The 21,867-nt window shown below is 44.1% G+C and overlaps 1 protein-coding gene across 8 annotated transcripts in view; it reads left to right on the forward strand.

Moving 5' to 3' along the window:
- Positions 1–21,867, forward strand: part of KASH5 (KASH domain containing 5) — a 3,089,192-nt gene that overhangs the window by 2,960,252 nt on the left and 107,073 nt on the right. The window lies entirely within an intron of this gene.

A 21,867-nucleotide genomic window follows, 5' to 3' on the forward strand; every position in this document is an offset into this window, starting at 1 on the left:
TGCTTGATTGTGCCACCTTTTGCATCTTTGAAAAAGTTTTGAACCCAGTTTTGCAAGTATTCATTGTAAGATTGAACACAGTAATACGAATCGCACACTATGAGTGTGGGGAATTCGCGATCGGTATTTTCAAGCACCATCTTGAAAGCCTGTAGTTCAGCTCGCTGAGCTGTACAATCGCCTAGAGATTGAGTTTTTGTTACCATAGGTCGGAATTTACCATTACGCCAGCGACCTTTAACAATCGCACACGCTGCACTATAAGCTTGTTTTCCTCCAATTGCGGGCTGTGCTGATCCGTCTGTATAAATTATACATCCGTAATGTTCTAGAGGCAGAATCTCAGTGGGCAGAATACATTCTTGTTCGTATTGTAGAAATTCTTGAGTTTTCAAGTAGGGGTCAAAAACGTATTCAACGTCTGTTGAAGTGAATTTCATTTCAGCTTGTGTGTACAAGTGTTATTTATAAGCTATTGGTACCTTTTCATCTTCATTAAAGGTTAGGTACGTGAATCCGCATCTCCCTGGGATGATTCGGATTACAAGTTTGCATACGTTTACGCGTGTCTGTAAATGGGTTGTTGCTAACATGTCTGTTTGCACTGAACGCAAAATTTCTGTGTGTTTTTGAGTCCAATTAGTAGGTTTGAAATCATGTTTGATTAATTCGTAGAGAGGTTTAACCCTTTTTGCGTAGTTTAGAATGTAATTTCTTCCAAAATTCAGGAATCCTAGAATTGACCATAAGTTTTTCAGCGTTTTTGGAGGTTGGAACAGCGCACATTTTTCTAAAAGGTTTGCTGCCAGGCATTTGCCTTCACTTGAAAGTTTGTATCCTAAGAATAGGACGCTGAGATGGGCGATTCTTGATTTTTTAAAGCTGAATTTTTACCCTTCAGAGGCGAATCCAAGTATTATGGTGTTCACCCTGTTCAAGTGCCTGTCCAATTCATCGTCTGTAAGATAGATGTCATCAACATAAGATAATGCCTCATTATCATACGTTTGCAGTAACTCTGTTCCTCTGGCTGAAAATAGCCCTGGACTATTCTTGAATCCCTGGGGGAGACGACAAAAGTGACGTTGTGTCCCCATAATTGAGAAAGCGGTCAAATACCTGCTTTCAGGTGCGATATTTTGACAGAAGAAACCGTTTGAAATATCTAATGTCGTTTTATATTTTTTGCGCACAATATTATTCATCAGTGCTGCACTGTGTGCATTTTGTACTGCAAAGGTTTTGCAATAAGAATTTAAATGTCTGTGATCCAAAACTAGAAGATATGTATTGTCTGGTTTGGAGACAGGAAACAAAGGATTGTTAATGAAGAAGTGCATGTTTCAATCACCCCTTGTATTCAAGTTGATCTAAGATCTCCCTGACATGTTTTTTTAGCTTCTTGCTTAACTGGATACCGTCTCTCAGCAGTAGGTTCATATTTTAACTGGATCTTATGGTGAGGAGAGTCCTCATCCTATCCCACATGATTTGTATATAATGCTGGAGCCTGGGCTACAGCCCATTTTCTGGCACAGGTGTATTTTTTATGAATAGGAATATGATTTGAGAAGGCTGGCATAATGATCTTTTCGTCATGTGGGCACTCCCTGACAAATTCAGGTGGCCAGTCTGTTTCAGCCAGAAGGATGTCATAACCCTTAGAGAGTTTCTCCCAAAAGAGTGCTCTTATTTTTCTAGTTATGTCCCCTTCTATCCGGAGTGTTAATTCATATAGCTTATGGGGTACTCTAACCCTGGTATTGGCAGTTTCAACTTGAATGTATTCATTCAAGTCCACTATCTCCAGATGATCCTTCAGGATCTTGCGAGCTATGGTAACTTCTACTGCGCTGTCCAGCATTGTCTGGGCCCACTCCCCGTTCTTGAGTTGTGTCCTCAAGATCCTCTGCATGTCTGATTTTTAGACTTGCTACCTTCTTTTTGGTGAATTGAGTTTTCTCATTTTTTGGAACGTGTTGATCGTCTTTGGACTTCACGCATTCTTCCTTGTGTTCTGATCGTCCTCTTCTTTCTGATTATCTCAAATTATCCCTGTTTCTGAGGTTATACCTTTTTTCAGAGGCTCCTTTTGAGGAGACCTACCTCTAGATTGAGAACACTTCTCTTTAGGAAGTGTCTGTCTAGTATTTTCCAACTTCTTTTTAGGAGTAGTGAGTGTGTTTTTAATAAAAACTTTTTCTGGATTTTCTGTTAGTTCGGGTTTTACTGGTTTCCCACCCAAGCTATCTCTTCCTAGTTCCTCATAGGATTTTTCTATTATTCTGCCAGTTCATACGGTTGCTCAGTTACATCAAGTTCTTTTAGTTTTTGGCGGATTGCTACGGATGCTGCTACACCTTTAATATTAGCTAATATTATAGCTGAGACCTGTTTGAAATCCTTCAGTAACTTCATATCGAGATTTAAAGCGTTCTCTGCCCCGTATTCATTTTGAATCTGTTTCAGGACGTCTGGTATTACCGCCATGGACGGAACACCATGTGTTTTAGTGTAGATTGCAGCAAAGACTGTACCCCATGTGTCACAGTCCTCCAGGTGTGGTGCGATCCCATTGGTAAACAGATTGTTAGAATCCTGTGTTTCTCATGAGGTGTATTATCTGGAAATACTGCCTCGATTTGAGTAATTTTTTGAGCTAACCAGAATGGAATTTGTTTCCTTTTTGTGGGTAATTTACCGATGACCGATTGTATGATCTGTGGTGTAATTTTGTTTGTGTTCCCCTGAAGAGGGGTGTGCTGTGGAATTCTTATAGCAGGTTGGACTGTTAGAGTCCGCATGACATATTGTACTAATTGTCTATGTATTTTAATTAATTGTTTTAGCTGAGCTAATAGTTCTTCACTTGACATTCTTTCAATGTCAGGATGTTGTGTATAGCTGGCTAGTACCGGCCATGTTGCTCCTGGTCTACCTAGTGGACCGAGCCTGGTAATGTGATTTTGATGTTGTAGGGCGCCTTTAAACCAGAGTGCATGCTCTTGGTATGTTAATGGAATTTCAATGTCCTCGAAAGGAAGGTATTCCGTTTGAGGTTCCTCTATCTTGTAGAAGTGGAACACATGTGCTCTTGAATTTGCTTCAGGGAAGATAATCCACCATGAATAGAATACCTCTGTCTGCCGATATTCGTGTGCCTCTATGACAAATATTACCCTACCACCTCTTGATGATAGGCCATTTTGTATAAGCTTTATAGCGATTGTTTTCCGTACGTTTTCCGGGATAATTATAGCATCCGCATCGGTTTCTTGAAAACCTGTAAGGTTTAAACCCGGTTGGTTTGCATTCAATGCATCTCCACCGTTTTCTTCGTCACTAGTCGACATTTTGTTGACTGAAAGTTTGCAGAGCAAGTTTCAAGGAAACAAAGACAAGGTGCACAATATTTTGTAACACTGTATCCTTCAACGTTGAACAATACCAAAAACTAATACATAGGATTTTTCGTCTATATTCCCAATAGGCTCTGCGCATTAGAACAATATATCCTATAGATGTGATGTAGGACTTAGGTCTACTAGGTCTCTATCGAATATATTAAACTTAATTGTGAGTGCCAGCTAGCTCGGAGGTCACTAGAAACTTTCTCGAATAAACAAGAAGGGATTAGTTTCTGACAACCGCATAAACATGACAACTTTGTTTCCCCTAGATAAAACGTATCTTCAGAGTCGTGGAAACAATAGATAGATATTTTATTCAGTCATTTGTGCATGATTCGTTTCATCAGAGGTGCAGAGAAATAGAGATACGGTCGTTTTCAATAAAAGTTTTTATTAAACAGTCTTTTTTCTCATGCAGAAGAAATGAACTGCTACAATTGTAATACTGTCTGTAAAGTATAATGCATACAGCAAGAAGAGTATTATAAAATAATACTGTAAAAGCATGGTATGGTTTCTAAGCCATTAAATACATACATAAATAAATAAATAAATACTAAAATATACTCAACTGGTGCTTTTAAAATACTCCTACCCCGATGTACCTAACCTAAGTCTAGTACGTGGGAAGAAGTGTGGAGTAGCATAAGTTTAGTATTCTTTTGCCAAGAATATATCCAAGATTTCTATTAGGGTCTAATCAGCTCTGTACCTTGGTTTAGAATGAAGGCGGTCTGGTATCTCTCGGTCTCAGGACTCGATTTCCCAACACCCCGCAAGGGGAGCTTGGAAACACAGGAGCTGGATTTCTCGGCAAGAGAAAAGTCAGCGTCTCTCTCAGTGCGTCAGCTGGAGGATCGGCTTCCTTCGGCACTTGCTGTAGTGAAATGCTTCGGGCAAGTAGATAGTCGAATTGCTCCAAACCACTGTGTGTTTGCTAGGGCAAGTGTGGGCATATTTATACCTTGAAGGTGCAGAGTTTGACATAAAGGTGGACATAATAACGTCATCAAAGAGTCGCAGTTCTTTGAAAACTCCATGAGTTCTTAGACAAATCAATATTCAAGCAAGGGGAAGTCCCTAACTGCTGAAGATGAGTTTTCCAAGAATTTCGGAACTAGTGGAAGTATCCATGCCTGTATTTGGACTGTATGGGCTATGTCTAAATATGGTTATGATTTCTATGCCTATATAAGGACAAGGGGATTTATACCTATATAAGGGCATGAACTGGGAACATTACACTAGGGTCCTAAATGCTATACAACACTACGGCATATCCTTAGTGGTTGAACATCTGGTGGGCTTTATGAACACCAGTAGGGACAAACTCAGTTGTCGATGTGGATCACAAATGGCATTGCCATCCGGAGGCGGTTCAAGACCTCTTTCAAGAGCGGGGAGAGCCTTATTTGGATCTGTTCTCATCCAGGGAATACTCATCAATAGTCATAATCTATGAATAATCCCCTCCCATGTACAGGATCCCGGAGCATATAGAAAATACATATGTATATATATATATATATATATATATATATATATATATATATATATATATATATATATATTGTAGTCCAAGGTGCCCTGCGGCAAAGAAGCACACGACAGCAGCAGGTATGTAAACATCCTTTATTTTCTGCTTGAAGGTAGCATTTCATCCGTCTTTTTCCAACCTTCCACCAACGCGTTTCAAATCTGTCCGCTCCTTCCTCTGGGTGTGATGGCTGTTTGCAGTATATTTCCGGCTCACTCACAGTCTCATCAATTTAACTCTTTAGTAGTTCCGCTTTGTAGCGCGATTTCATTGCTGTGCATCATGGGACTTGTGGTATTCTTCTTGCCGATTTGCACCCACAATAGGTTCTGCTACTTCGCCATGCATTACAAGGTACACAGTGATTAGTGAATTCACTGCGTCATGAGGCACTTCAGTGCGCCCCGGTATGATTTGCTGCCCTTCATTAATCAATGCACTGCTGTGCCGTCCTTTCAGCGTGGAGTTGTTCCTGCTGTGACGGCCCCTTACTCCTGGCAAGTGAGGAGGGAGCCGCAGGAGTAAGGGGCCGTCACAGCAGGAACAACTCCACGCTGAAAGGACGGCACAGCAGTGCATTGATTAATGAAGGGCAGCAAATCATACCGGGGCGCACTGAAGTGCCTCATGACGCAGTGAATTCACTAATCACTGTGTACCTTGTAATGCATGGCGAAGTAGCAGAACCTATTGTGGGTGCAAATCGGCAAGAAGAATACCACAAGTCCCATGATGCACAGCAATGAAATCGCGCTACAAAACGGAACTACTAAAGAGTTAAAAGAGTTAAATTGATGAGACTGTGAGTGAGCCGGAAATATACTGCAAACAGCCATCACACCCAGAGGAAGGAGCGGACAGCTTTGAAACGAGTTGGTGGAAAGTTGGAAAAAGACGGATGAAATGCTACCTTCAAGCAGAAAATAAAGGATGTTTACATACCTGCTGCTGTCGTGTGCTTCTTTGCCGCAGGGCACCTTGGACTACAATATATATATATATATATATATATATATATATATATATATATATATATATATATATATATATATATTATGCTCCAAATTCTTCCCAACTTGTAAAGAATTATCCACACTCACGGGGCTGATTCCAGAGGTTGTTTATTTTCCAACAACAACAGACAGACACGTTCGCGTTTCGGCACACAGCCTTTCTCGATGTCACTAGCCACTAGACACCGGCATGCATTTAAAACATTTTCACCGCAATAAAGGAAGGACTATAGCATACTGACATTCAGCAGCGCCATCTTGGAGTAATACATTTTACCATGAATATGATCGATCTTGTGCATGTTTTTTTGTTTTTACACATATTATTGTATACTCCATTATCCAAGTACAATCAACTATGTGAGACAAAAGCAATTTATCACTGTCCCACCATTTCGAAATTCTTCTTATTTTATATTTCCAATTACTTGGTCTCAAAACAGAATTACGCCGTGTATCGGCCATTCTCCTTCCTTTTATGTTATTCAAGTCTGGGTTTAAACGATTCAACCATCATCTTTTTTATACATATATTTCTATACGTTTTTTTACATTTTTTCTTTTTCTCTTTCATTACATGTTCATAGTTGCAGGTAATATATTAAAAATATTTATATTATATTACATTGCCCACTTTGTTCTTTTGCTCTTTGCAATTTCTTAAAGCCCCACTAGAGACACCTCTTAATTTAAAATTCAAATTGAGAATCAAAATTAACGTCAAATTCAAAGAAATAACCTTGTTTCATCAAAGTTGTATCATATACTGTTCTTTACAGAGCTATCACAATCACTGTATCCCTTGCAATATCACAGTTTTATCCTTGCCAAATCCTTACATTCCAATATGTACCATAAGATCTTCCCCACTGTTCATACCCCATGGGGTTTTGGTATGGAGGTCAATAATATACCTCGATTCCAATCTTCGAAGTTTTCTTAATCGATCCCCACCTCGGACACTATCAGGGACTTGGTCAAGTCCTAAGCAAATTAGCTGATTCCAATCGCTTTTGTGTTTCTCAGCAAAATGTCTTGCGACCGGATACGCTTGGTCCACCTTATCTAGTGCCCTCATGTGTTCGAGTATTCGTATTTTGAATGGGTGCACAGTGCTACCTATATAGCGCAACCCACAGGGGCAGATGAGACAATACACCACATACGGTGTGCTGCAAGTGATGAATTTGCTAATTTTCTTGACCATAACAGTGTCTTGAATGGTATATGTAAGTGCTCTTTTGCTGTTACAACACGCTTTACATTTGTTACAGGGGAAAAAACCCTTCATGTCTTTGAGGGTATTAGTTTTTTGTGTTATCTTTTCCAAATGACTTCGTACCACCTGATCTCGAATGGACCTGGCCTTTTTTAATGTAACTAGCGGGAAATCAGAAACATCCCCACCTATGACATTATCCGTTTTAAGGATATGCTAGTTTTTTTTCAGCAAATGTTTTAAATAATTTGCCTCTGCTGAATATGGGGTGATGAGTCGGAATTTGCCTCCTTCTGTTTTCCTGTTCTTACTTTGGCCCAATGAGGTATCTCTTTTGATTGCTCTTACTGTACACGGTGTTTTGTTCAAGGTTACAGGATTATAGCCCCTTACAATGAATCTTGCTACACTTTCGGATGCTGCTGTTTCAAAGTCACAATTGCGTGTGCAATTCCTCTTGAGTCTAAGTAACTCCCCATAGGGGATACTTTGCACCAGTTTAGGGGGGTGGCTGCTCATTGCATATAATATCGAATTGCCAGCCGTGGCTTTTCGATATAAGGAGGTCTCAAGTTTCTCCCCCTCAACGTGCACTCTCAGGTCCAAGTAGTCCACTGCCACTGGACTAATTGTCCCTGAGAAGTGCAGGTTATAATTGTTGTCATTTAAATTAGCGATGTAGTGACGTGCAGTTTCCTCTGTCCCTTGCCAGATGATAAATAAATCATCGATGTATCGATGCCATTTTATCACCGAGCCGCTTGATATTTCATCCTTGTAGGTTCTGGGCACCTGCTCTTCCCACCAGCCAACGAACAAGTTCGCATAGCTGGGAGCAAAGCAGGTGCCCATCACCGTACCAGACACCTGTTTGTAATATTCATCTTCAAAAAGGAAAATGTTATTAGTCAGGCAAAATTGCAGGAACTCAATCAACATGCAATTATGTTGCGCATATCTTAACTGCCTTCTCTTTAGATAGACAGTGACCGCCTCTATTCCCTTTGAATGTTCAATACAGGTGTAAAGACTCGTGATATCAAGTACTATAAGTAGGTAGTTAGATTGCCATTGTATATTTTGAATTTTATTCAAAAAATCCTTGGTGTCTTTCACATGGGAAGATAACTTAGTTACCATTGTTGCAAGAAAAGAATCAAGGAACTGTGAGATGTGTTCCGTCAGTCCCGGGACCGAAGAGACAATGGGTCTCCCAGGTGGATGAAGGCTGTCTTTATGTAATTTGGGAATATGATAAAATGTTGGGCAGGTAGGGTTTGAGCTGCGTAAATATTAGTGTTCTTCATTTCCAAGCATTCCTTAGTTGTACCACTTATTTATAAGTTCATCATATGCTCGGATACTTTGTTGGTATACTTTAAAAGTGTTTTTTTGATAGCAGCTGCCATCCGATAGTTGCCTGATGGCCTCATTATGATATTGTTCCCTTGTTTGCACCACAACATTCCCCCCTTTGTCCGAGGGTTTGATAATAATGGACTTGTCCTTTGCCAGTGTGTCTAACGCGTTTTTCTCATCTCGTGAAAGATTTCTATCACTGATATATGTTCTCTGTTTCTTGCGAAACTGTAGGAGATCCTTCGTCATTGCCTCTGTGAATGTATCTAGCATCGAACGGCATTTGTGGGTTGAAGGTAGAGCACGGCTTGTATGGACTCTCTTCTCGGTCTTGCTCTATTCCCACATTTATTGCGCATTGTACTACATCCTGGCTCGTTACATCATCCACCGTTCCTTCAGTTCTTAAATTCTCCAATGCTTCTATACCTGGAAGGTCATTAACAACTAGATCATCAGTAACTGTTATTCTTGTTGTTGACTTTTTATTGTCCTTCAAATGTGTTCTGATTTTGAAATACTTATGTAGTTTCAGCTTTCATACGAAACTAAAAAGATCAATCCTGGTTTGTGTATATTCAAGATGGGCGTCTGGGCAGAAAGTCAGTCCCAAGCTTAATACTCAATGTTCCAAATCAGTAAGTGGTATCGCTGTTAGATTTACCACCGTGAGATTGGTGGTTTCCACTATCTTCTGTTCGTTCTTCTGCGGTTGGTCCAAGCAGTGGTTTTTGGCTTTCCTACCGCCGCCGGAACTTCTTGTCCTCCTACGTTTGTTTCTGGGGGCTTGTTTTTCCCCCCTCGTAGCCATGATTGCCTTATGACTTGAAAATCAGTTTGAAAAGGGGTTTGCTTGTTATGTCCACTTGCGACTTGCATCACTGGTTCATCGCTGGAGTCATTCCCCGTCAGGTCAGATTCTGATGTCACGACAGTTTGTGCCGCCAATTTTGTTTTAGATCTTAATTCTTTTCAGGAAACATCATTTTTTTTTGCATAAGTTAACACTCTGCCCTGCGTATACTCTCTTTCGTCTCTTTGAAACTTTTCTTGTTTACGAGATTTTATTTTCTGTTCATATTTCAACAATCTTATTTTCATCTGTTCCATTGATTCAGTTATCTTTTTGTCATCTTCCTCTTTGTGCAAATCTTCTTCCAGCTGCTTGATCTCCGCTAATGTCTTCTCGCGATCACTCCATGCGTACTTTACCAACAAACCCAATGTTCCTTTACAGTAATGGGCCATATGCTCTGCACAGTCGGTCAGAGTTGGGGGTCAGGATTTTCGTATGAGGGGGATGGTATACACCCTCAGTCCTCTCGGTACTCTGTCCACCTCAATGTATCCCTGTAAGCTTGTAGCCTCCCACCACTTCCTAATTTCGCGTTCATATAAACGCTCCAACTTCAACATTGTATCGTTGAATTTCGTCTTGGGTTGTTTCGGATCCGGCATGCTAGATTGGGCTCCGCCCACAATTTGTTTTTTGAACATGCCTTTAGCATCTTCATGCCTGGATGATTCGCAAAACATGCTGTCGTCTACTGGCTGTTGTCCAGGACACTTTATTTACTTTTATCTTGCAACCTCTTATAGTGATATCGCCCTTGCGTCGTGCTGCCACACATGACTGTTTTTGCTTTTCAAAACAGAAGGAGATTGTTAGCTCACCCACTCGTGGTTTCCTCGATTCGCTGCACCTCTTCCGACGCGCTGCTTGTCGTGTCCCCGCACTTAGTTCCGCTTTCTTCCTCTCCTTGTGGAATGTGCGGTGCGACCATTTAATGCCGGTTCAGAGCACAGCTCCAAGTTTCCACAGTCATCGGCGCACTCTTCGACGGGTGCGGATAGCGGTCGTGGACGCCGCCAATCATTATGCTCCAAATTCTTCCCAACTTGTAAAGAATTATCCACACTCACGGGGCTGATTCCAGAGGTTGTCTATTTTCCAACAACAACAGACAGACGCGTTCGCATTTCGGCACACAGCCTTTCTCGATGTCAGTAGCCACTAGACACCAGCATGCATTTAAAACATTTTCACCGCCATAAAGGAAGGACTATAGCATACTGACATTCAGCAGCGCCATCTTGGAGTAATACATTTTACCATGAATATGATCGATCTTGTGCATGTTTTTCTGTTTTTACACATATTATTGTATACTCCATTATCCAAGTACAATCAACTATGTGAGACAAAAGCAATTTATCACTGTCCCACCATTTCGAAATTCTCCTTATTTTATATTTCCAATTACTTGGTCTCAAAACAGAATTACGCCGTGTATCGCCCATTCTCCTTCCTTTTATGTTATTCAAGTCTGTGTTTAAACGATTCAACCATCATCTTTTTTATACATATATTTCAATACGTTTTTTTACATTTTTTCTTTTTCTCTTTCATTACATGTTCATAGTTGCAGGTAATATATTAAAAATATTTATATTATATTACATTGCCCACTTTGTTCTTTTGCTCTTTGCAATTTCTTAAAGCCCCACAGCTTTATTCAGGGATAAGCTTGATTTCCAAAGAGCAATTCTTGTTGTTTGGGCACAGTTAATATTGCGCTCACTGCAATGTGCCGGTGCATTACTTAGTAATTGAAATGATCTTGGTCACGGAGTTTACAATTCTGGCATCGTGCTCGTTTTGATAACACCGATTAAGGAGCCTCCAACCCTTCAGGGCGGCCTCTGTCAGGCGGGCACGGAGATGCCCGTCTCCCCATCACTCCAATGAAACAAAATGCAGAGGCCTTTCTCCGAGGACAACAGCTTTATTCAGGGATAAGCGGCACAAGAAACTTCCTTTCTCCTACATGTTTCGGCAAATAGCCTTGTTCACGGACAGGAAGGTAATCACAAAGTGCATGTGTGCATGCCTTTTAAGTGAGTCTTGACTTCATGTGACATTTCTAAAATACAAGTCCCATAATGCCACCGGAGCTCGTATTTAAATGCTTGATTTCCAAAGAGCAATTCTTGTTGGTTGGGCACAGTTAATATTGCGCTCACTGCAATGTGCCGGTGCATTACTTAGTAATTGAAATGATCTTGGTCTGGCATCATGCTCGTTTTGATAACACCCTGTCCAAAGCTCAAGTCCCCAGAGTGATTAATGCAGGGATTAGTCCACATTAAATCCCTTCCAGCGCTGCACGTTGAATAGCACATTGGCATACCTCAGTGGGTCCGTAGTTCAGCGAGTGGGTCATGCTCCTTTAATTAAGTACACAAAACATCCTACGATTAAGGAGCCTCCAACCCTTCAGAGCGGCCTCTGTCAGGCGGGCACGGAGAGGCCCGTCTCCCCAACACTCCAATGAAACAAAATGCAGAGGCCCTTCTCCGAGGAAAACAGCTTTATTCAGAGATAAGCAGCACAAGAAACGTCCTTTCTCCTACATGTTTTGGCGAATAGCCTTGTTCATGGACAGGAAGGTAATCACAAAGTGCATGTGTGCACGCCTTTTAAGTGAGTCTTGACATCACGTGACATTTCTAAAATACAAGTCCCATAATGCCACCGTAGCTCGTAGCTTGATGTTGCAAGCCCAGGAAGAAGCGGCGTGTAGCCGCGAAACGCGTTGGCACATACAGTAAAACAAAAGCTGGAAGGCAGGTTGCTTTGAATAGCCGGATGGTGGAGCAGTGCGTGTGACCTCTCAAAGCTGGGGCATTTGTGAGAAAATATATATATATATATATATATATGTATATATTCACTGAAAAAACCATAGGTTTCACACCAGTTATAGTTAGGAATTAGCATTTAAAAAACCTATTAAATTCACTGAAAAAAACATAGGTTTCACACCAGTTATAGTTAGCTGGAAATTTTACTGGCATAAAACCTATGAAATTCCCACGTTATAGTTAGTTGGACTCACTATAACTTGCGCGTGCAATGCACTGCTGATGACGTCACATATTACATCACTCATGACATGGTCAGTGACATCACTCATGACATCACTGATGACACCATCCTTGTGACAGAGTGACAGACCTCCTTTCACTGTAATGTAACCCTTGAAACACATATTCAAAAATAGAAACTACAATTTTCAAAAAAATGGTGATACCCATACCAGTTACAACAACCAATTCAGTAATTCCACCATCTATATACACATCCACTCATTCACCAACAGTTCTATGTAGTCACTCATACATATACTCACTCATCATATGTAGTGATACACCTATACATCCTGTTAAGCACCGACAGTCATCCAAAAGATACTGTCACACATACTCACACATGCAAATAAACTATTAAACATCCATTTATTTGCATATACAGCTATACACACACTACCACTTTACTTCAAAGAAAACTTACACATACTTACTCTCTTAAACAATCACTTATAGAAACACATACTTATTTAAACAGGAACTCTTACAATCCCTTACTCTCACATATACTCACTTATATACATCAAAATTCACATATACTACATTAAAACATATGTAGTTACTGATAAAGACACTAGTGAGACAGTAATTCACTCACTAACATACACATATACACACTCATCCACCCATACAGTCCTGCACATGTGCTGTATTCAAAACACATACAAACAGAGAGTCAGTCATTCATGCATCTATGTGCTAAGTAATACCCCCACCAAACCATACCAACACTTATACTGATCTAATAACCCATATACCTACACATGTAGCTACTCACCAACCCATGCAGCCACTTATACACAAAGTGAAACATTAATACATATAAATATTTAAACATTACTCACTATTATTTATTTTTCAGAAAGACACACATTCACTGGATGGTGTCATCAGTGATGTCATGAGTGATGTGATATGTGACGTCATCAGCAGTGCATTGCACGCGCAAGTTATAGTTAGCCCAACTAACTATAACGTGGGAATTTCATTGGTTTTATGCCAGTAAAATTTCCAGCTAACTATAACTGGTGTGAAACCTATGGTTTTTTCAGTGAATTTAATAGGTTTTTTAAATGCTAATTCCTAACTATAACTGGTGTGAAACCTATGGTTTTTTCAGTGAATTTCATCTGTTTTTTAATAGCAAATCTCTATAGGTATGAAATAATATTTTTTAAAATGAATTTTTTTATTTTTTTTATTTTTTAAATACTTTTTTGCCTGGTGCGCTCCCGGGGCACGTACCGGTGAACGCACGGGTAAGCTCAATGTTGCGGCGCGCCCCGGGGTGCGTACCGGTGAACGTCCCGTTAGCGCTATTCCCGCGAACGAAAACAACATCATGACGTATCGCGTAGCCGCGTGATGCGTCATATGACGCACTGCGGAAGCGCACCCGGAAGCACGCGATCGCGTACGATCGCGTACGATCGCGCAACGTAAGCGCCCCGACGCACTTACGCTACGCGTCCCGGGACGCGCCCCAGGGCGCGTAGCGTAAGCGCGTCAAGCCATGTGACTTTAAAATAACACTTTTCATTGGTTCAGAACATTTTTTTTTCAAAATATCGAGAAACCCACCCATTTCTCTCACTATTGCTTTGTACTTGGAGAGTAATTACAAAAAGAGGGTGGTGATGGACAGAGTATCTGAGTTAATCAGAACACTCCTACCCAGTCAACAGACAAGTGTGGAAGGGTATGCTCAGATGTGAGTCCCTTGCTCACTGCACCATCAGGATTCAAGCAAGCCGGGCCGAAGACGGCTGTAATGCCAGAAACCGGTCCCCGGAAGCTTGTTTCCTTTCCAGTAAAGAATTGGCTTGGTAGTTTGGTCTGCCCTGTTCCCATGATGCACTGGGCCAGGGACAGACTAATTTGCATGTAGCCAGGTTCTGAACTGGGATGGTGCGGTGAGCTAAAAAACGGTGATGGATCAAGCCCTGATCTTTTGACTGGGTAGGAGTGTTCTGCTTAATTCAGATACTCTGTCCATCACCACCCCCTTTCTGAATCGTTTTGGCCACCACAAGTGTGGAAGGGTATGCTCAGATGTGAGTCCCTTGCTCACTGCACCATCAGGATTCAAGCAAGCCGGGGCGAAGATGGCTGTAATGCCAGAAACCGGTCCCCGGAAGCTTGTTTCCTTTCCAGTAAAGAATTGGCTTGGTAGTTTGGTCTGCCTTGTTCCCATAATGCACTGGGCCAGGGACAGACTAATTTGCATGTAGCCAGGTTCTGAACTGGGATGGTGCAGTGAGCTAAAAAACGGTGATGGATCAAGCCCTGATCTTTTGACTGGGTAGGAGTGTTCTGCTTAATTCAGATACTCTGTCCATCACCACCCCCTTTCTGAATCGTTTTGGCCACCACAAGTGTGGAAGGGTATGCTCAGATGTGAGTCCCTTGCTCACTGCACCATCAGGATTCAAGCAAGCCGGGCCGAAGACGGCTGTAATGCCAGAAACCGGTCCCCGGAAGCTTGTTTCCTTTCCAGTAAAGAATTGGCTTGGTAGTTTGGTCTGCCCTGTTCCTATGATGCACTGGGCCAGGGACAGACTAATTTGCATGTAGCCAGGTTCTGAACTGGGATGGTGCAGTGAGCTAAAAAACGGTGATGGATCAAGCCCTGATCTTTTGACTGGGTAGGAGTATTCTGCTTAATTCAGATACTCTGTCCATCACCACCCCCTTTCTGAATCGTTTTGGCCACCACAAGTGTGGAAGGGTATGCTCAGATGTGAGTCCCTTGCTCACTGCACCATCAGGATTCAAGCAAGCCGTTTCCTTTCCAGTAAAGAATTGGCTTGGTAGGTTGGTCTGCCCTGTTCCCGTGATGCACTGGGCCAGGGACAGACTAATTTGCATGTAGCTAGGTTCTGAACTGGGATGGTGCAGTGAGCTAAAAAACGGTGATGGATCAAGCCCTGATCTTTTGACTGGGTAGGAGTGTTCTGCTTAATTCAGATACTCTGTCCATCACCACCCCCTTTCTGAATCGTTTTGGCCACCACAAGTGTGGAAGGGTATGCTCAGATGTGAGTCCCTTGCTCACTGCACCATCAGGATTCAAGCGAGCCGGGCCGAAGACGGCTGTAATGCCAGAAACCGGTCCCCGGAAGCTTGTTTCCTTTCCAGTAAAGAATTGGCTTGGTAGTTTAGTCTGCCCTGTTCCCATGATGCACTGGGCCAGGGACAGACTAATTTGCATGTAGCCAGGTTCTGAACTGGGATGGTGCAGTGAGCTAAAAAACGGTGATGGATCAAGCCCTGATCTTTTGACTGGGTAGGAGTGTTCTGCTTAATTCAGATACTCTGTCCATCACCACCCCCTTTCTGAATCGTTTTGGCCACCACAAGTGTGGAAGGGTATGCTCAGATGTGAGTCCCTTGCTAACTGCACCATCAGGATTCAAGCAAGCCGGGCCGAAGACGGCTGTAATGCCACAAAACCGGTCCCCGGAAGCTTGTTTCCTTTCCAGTAAAGAATTGGCTTGGTATTTTTGTCTGCCCTGTTCCCATGATGCACTGGGCCAGGGACAGACTAATTTGCATGTAGCCAGGTTCTGAACTGGGATGGTGCAGTGAGCTAAAAAACGGTGATGGATCAAGCCCTGATCTTTTGACTGGGTAGGAGTATTCTGCTTAATTCAGATACTCTGTCCATCACCACCCCCTTTCTGAATCGTTTTGGCCACCACAAGTGTGGAAGGGTATGCTCAGATGTGAGTCCCTTGCTCACTGCACCATCAGGATTCAAGCAAGCCGGGCCGAAGACGGCTGTAATGCCAGAAACCGGTCCCCGGAAGCTTGTTTCCTTTCCAGTAAAGAATTGGCTTGGTAGTTTGGTCTGCCCTGTTCCCGTGATGCACTGGGCCAGGGACAGACTAATTTGCATGTAGCTAGGTTCTGAACTGGGATGGTGCAGTGAGCTAAAAAACGGTGATGGATCAAGCCCTGATCTTTTGACTGGGTAGGAGTGTTCTGCTTAATTCAGATACTCTGTCCATCACCACCCCCTTTCTGAATCGTTTTGGCCACCACAAGTGTGGAAGGGTATGCTCAGATGTGAGTCCCTTGCTCACTGCACCATCAGGATTCAAGCGAGCCGGGCCGAAGACGGCTGTAATGCCAGAAACCGGTCCCCGGAAGCTTGTTTCCTTTCCAGTAAAGAATTGGCTTGGTAGTTTAGTCTGCCCTGTTCCCATGATGCACTGGGCCAGGGACAGACTAATTTGCATGTAGCCAGGTTCTGAACTGGGATGGTGCAGTGAGCTAAAAAACGGTGATGGATCAAGCCCTGATCTTTTGACTGGGTAGGAGTGTTCTGCTTAATTCAGATACTCTGTCCATCACCACCCCCTTTCTGAATCGTTTTGGCCACCACAAGTGTGGAAGGGTATGCTCAGATGTGAGTCCCTTGCTAACTGCACCATCAGGATTCAAGCAAGCCGGGCCGAAGACGGCTGTAATGCCACAAAACCGGTCCCCGGAAGCTTGTTTCCTTTCCAGTAAAGAATTGGCTTGGTAGTTTGGTCTGCCCTGTTCCCATGATGCACTGGGCCAGGGACAGACTAATTTGCATGTAGCCAGGTTCTGAACTGGGATGGTGCAGTGAGCTAAAAAACGGTGATGGATCAAGCCCTGATCTTTTGACTGGGTAGGAGTGTTCTGCTTAATTCAGATACTCTGTCCATCACCACCCCCTTTATGAATCGTTTTGGCCACCACAAGTGTGGAAGGGTATGCTCAGATGTGAGTCCCTTGCTCACTGCACCATCAGGATTCAAGCAAGCCGGGCCGAAGACGGCTGTAATGCCAGAAACCGGTCCCCGGAAGCTTGTTTCCTTTCCAGTAAAGAATTGACTTGGTAGTTTGGTCTGCCCTGTTCCCATGATGCACTGGGTCAGGGACAGACTAATTTGCATGTAGCCAGGTTCTGAACTGGGATGGTGCAGTGAGCTAAAAAACGGTGATGGATCAAGCCCTGATCTTTTGACTGGGTAGGAGTGTTCTGCTTAATTCAGATACTCTGTCCATCACCACCCCCTTTCTGAATCGTTTTGGCCACCACAAGTGTGGAAGGGTATGCTCAGATGTGAGTCCCTTGCTCACTGCACCATCAGGATTCAAGCAAGCCGGGCCGAAGACGGCTGTAATGCCAGAAACCGGTCCCCGGAAGCTTGTTTCCTTTCCAGTAAAGAATTGGCTTGGTAGTTTGGTCTGCCCTGTTCCCATGATGCACTGGGCCAGGGACAGACAAATTTGCATGTAGCCAGGTTCTGAACTGGGATGGTGCAGTGAGCTAAAAAACGGTGATGGATCAAGTCCTGATCTTTTGACTGGGTAGGAGTGTTCTGCTTAATTCAGATACTCTGTCCATCACCACCCCCTTTCTGAATCATTTTGGCCACCACAAGTGTGGAAGGGTATGCTCAGATGTGAGTCCCTTGCTCACTGCACCATCAGGATTCAAGCAAGCCGGGCTGAAGATGGCTGTAATGCCGAAACCGGTCCCCGGAAGCTTGTTTCCTTTCCAGTAAAGAATTGGCTTGGTAGTTTGGTCTGCCCTGTTCCCATGATGCACTGGGGCAGGGACAGACTAATTTGCATGTAGCCAGGTTCTGAACTGGGATGGTGCAGTGAGCTAAAAAACGGTGATGGATCAAGCCCTGATCTTTTGACTGGGTAGGAGTGGTCTGCTTAATTCAGATACTCTGTCCATCACCACCCCCTTTCTGAATCGTTTTGGCCACCACAAGTGTGGAAGGGTATGCTCAGATGTGAGTCCCTTGCTCACTGCACCATCAGGATTCAAGCAAGCCGGGCCGAAGACGGCTGTAATGCCAGAAACCGGTCCCCGGAAGCTTGTTTCCTTTCCAGTAAAGAATTGGCTTGGTAGTTTGGTCTGCCCTGTTCCCATGATGCACTGGGCCAGGGACAGACTAATTTGCATGTAGCCAGATTCTGAACTGGGATGGTGCGGTGAGCTAAAAAACGGTGATGGATCAAGCCCTGATCTTTTGACTGGGTAGGAGTGTTCTGCTTAATTCAGATACTCTGTCCATCACCACCCCCTTTCTGAATCGTTTTGGCCACCACAAGTGTGGAAGGGTATGCTCAGATGTGAGTCCCTTGCTCACTGCACCATCAGGATTCAAGCAAGCCGGGCCGAAGACGGCTGTAATGCCAGAAACCGGTCCCCGGAAGCTTGTTTCCTTTCCAGTAAAGAATTGGCTTGGTAGTTTGGTCTGCCCTGTTCCCATGATGCACTGGGCCAGGGACAGACTAATTTGCATGTAGCCAGGTTCTGAACTGGGACGGTGCAGTGAGCTAAAAAACGGTGATGGATCAAGCCCTGATCTTTTGACTGGGTAGGAGTGTTCTGCTTAATTCAGATACTCTGTCCATCACCACCCCCTTTCTGAATCGTTTTGGCCACCACAAGTGTGGAAGGGTATGCTCAGATGTGAGTCCCTTGCTCACTGCACCATCAGGATTCAAGCAAGCCGGGCCGAAGACGGCTGTAATGCCAGAAACCGGTCCCCGGAAGCTTGTTTCCTTTCCAGTAAAGAATTGGCTTGGTAGTTTGGTCTGCCCTGTTCCCATGATGCACTGGGCCAGGGACAGACAAATTTGCATGTAGCCAGGTTCTGAACTGGGATGGTGCAGTGAGCTAAAAAACGGTGATGGATCAAGTCCTGATCTTTTGACTGGGTAGGAGTGTTCTGCTTAATTCAGATACTCTGTCCATCACCACCCCCTTTCTGAATCATTTTGGCCACCACAAGTGTGGAAGGGTATGCTCAGATGTGAGTCCCTTGCTCACTGCACCATCAGGATTCAAGCAAGCCGGGCTGAAGATGGCTGTAATGCCAGAAACCGGTCCCCGGAAGCTTGTTTCCTTTCCAGTAAAGAATTGACTTGGTAGTTTGGTCTGCCCTGTTCCCATGATGCACTGGGCCAGGGACAGACTAATTTGCATGTAGCCAGGTTCTGAACTGGGATGGTGCAGTGAGCTAAAAAACGGTGATGGATCAAGCCCTGATCTTTTGACTGGGTAGGAGTGTTCTGCTTAATTCAGATACTCTGTCCATCACCACCCCCTTTCTGAATCGTTTTGGCCACCACAAGTGTGGAAGGGTATGCTCAGATGTGAGTCCCTTGCTCACTGCACCATCAGGATTCAAGCAAGCCGGGCCAAAGACGGCTGTAATGCCAGAAACCGGTCCCCGGAAGCTTGTTTCCTTTCCAGTAAAGAATTGGCTTGGTAGTTTGGTCTGCCCTGTTCCCATGATGCACTGGGCCAGGGACAGACTAATTTGCATGTAGCCAGGTTCTGAACTGGGATGGTGCGGTGAGCTAAAAAACGGTGATGGATCAAGCCCTGATCTTTTGACTGGGTAGGAGTGTTCTGCTTAATTCAGATACTCTGTCCATCACCACCCCCTTTCTGAATCGTTTTGGCCACCACAAGTGTGGAAGGGTATGCTCAGATGTGAGTCCCTTGCTCACTGCACTATCAGGATTCAAGCAAGCCGGGCCGAAGACGGCTGTAATGCCAGAAACCGGTCCCCGGAAGCTTGTTTCCTTTCCAGTAAAGAATTGGCTTGGTAGTTTGGTCTGCCCTGTTCCCATGATGCACTGGGCCAGGGACAGACTAATTTGCATGTAGCCAGGTTCTGAACTGGGATGGTGCAGTGAGCTAAAAAACGGTGATGGGTCAAGCCCTGATCTTTTGACTGGGTAGGAGATTTCTGCTTAATTCAGATACTCTGTCCATCACCACCCCCTTTCTGAATCGTTTTGGCCACCACAAGTGTGGAAGGGTATGCTCAGATGTGAGTCCCTTGCTCACTGCACCATCAGGATTCAAGCAAGCCGGGCCGAAGACGGCTGTAATGCCAGAAACCGGTCCCCGGAAGCTTGTTTCCTTTCCAGTAAAGAATTGGCTTGGTAGTTTGGTCTGCCCTGTTCTCATGATGCACTGGGCCAGGGACAGACAAATTTGCATGTAGCCAGGTTCTGAACTGGGATGGTGCAGTGAGCTAAAAAACGGTGATGGATCAAGCCCTGATCTTTTGACTGGGTAGGAGTGTTCTGCTTAATTCAGATACTCTGTCCATCACCACCCCCTTTCTGAATCGTTTTGGCCACCACAAGTGTGAAAGGGTATGCTCAGATGTGAGTCCCTTGCTCACTGCACCATCAGGATTCAAGCAAGCCGGGCTGAAGATGGCTGTAATGCCAGAAACCGGTCCCCGGAAGCTTGTTTCCTTTCCAGTAAAGAATTGGCTTGGTAGTTTGGTCTGCCCTGTTCCCATGATGCACTGGGCCAGGGACAGACTAATTTGCATGTAGCCAGGTTCTGAACTGGGATGGTGCGGTGAGCTAAAAAACGGTGATGGATCAAGCCCTGATCTTTTGACTGGGTAGGAGTGTTCTGCTTAATTCAGATACTCTGTCCATCACCACCCCCTTTCTGAATCGTTTTGGCCACCACAAGTGTGGAAGGGTATGCTCAGATGTGAGTCCCTTGCTCACTGCACCATCAGGATTCAAGCAAGCCGGGCCGAAGACGGCTGTAATGCCAGAAACCGGTCCCCGGAAGCTTGTTTCCTTTCCAGTAAAGAATTGGCTTGGTAGTTTGGTCTGCCCTGTTCCCATGATGCACTGGGCCAGGGACAGACTAATTTGCATGTAGCCAGGTTCTGAACTGGGACGGTGCAGTGAGCTAAAAAACGGTGATGGATCAAGCCCTGATCTTTTGACTGGGTAGGAGTGTTCTGCTTAATTCAGATACTCTGTCCATCACCACCCCCTTTCTGAATCGTTTTGGCCACCACAAGTGTGGAAGGGTATGCTCAGATGTGAGTCCCTTGCTCACTGCACCATCAGGATTCAAGCAAGCCGGGCCGAAGACGGCTGTAATGCCAGAAACCGGTCCCCGAAAGCTTGTTTCCTTTCCAGTAAAGAATTGGCTTGGTAGTTTGGTCTGCCCTGTTCCCATGATGCACTGGGCCAGGGACAGACTAATTTGCATGTAGCCAGGTTCTGAACTGGGATGGTGCGGTGAGCTAAAAAACGGTGATGGATCAAGCCCTGATCTTTTGACTGGGTAGGAGTGTTCTGCTTAATTCAGATACTCTGTCCATCACCACCCCCTTTCTGAATCGTTTTGGCCACCACAAGTGTGGAAGGGTATGCTCAGATGTGAGTCCCTTGCTCACTGCACCATCAGGATTCAAGCAAGCCGGGCCGAAGACGGCTGTAATGCCAGAAACCGGTCCCCGGAAGCTTGTTTCCTTTCCAGTAAAGAATTGGCTTGGTAGTTTGGTCTGCCCTGTTCCCATGATGCACTGGGCCAGGGACAGACTAATTTGCATGTAGCCAGGTTCT

Source organism: Lissotriton helveticus, chromosome 7 (assembly GCF_964261635.1).
Source record: "Lissotriton helveticus chromosome 7, aLisHel1.1, whole genome shotgun sequence".
Lineage (NCBI taxonomy): Eukaryota > Metazoa > Chordata > Amphibia > Caudata > Salamandridae > Lissotriton > Lissotriton helveticus.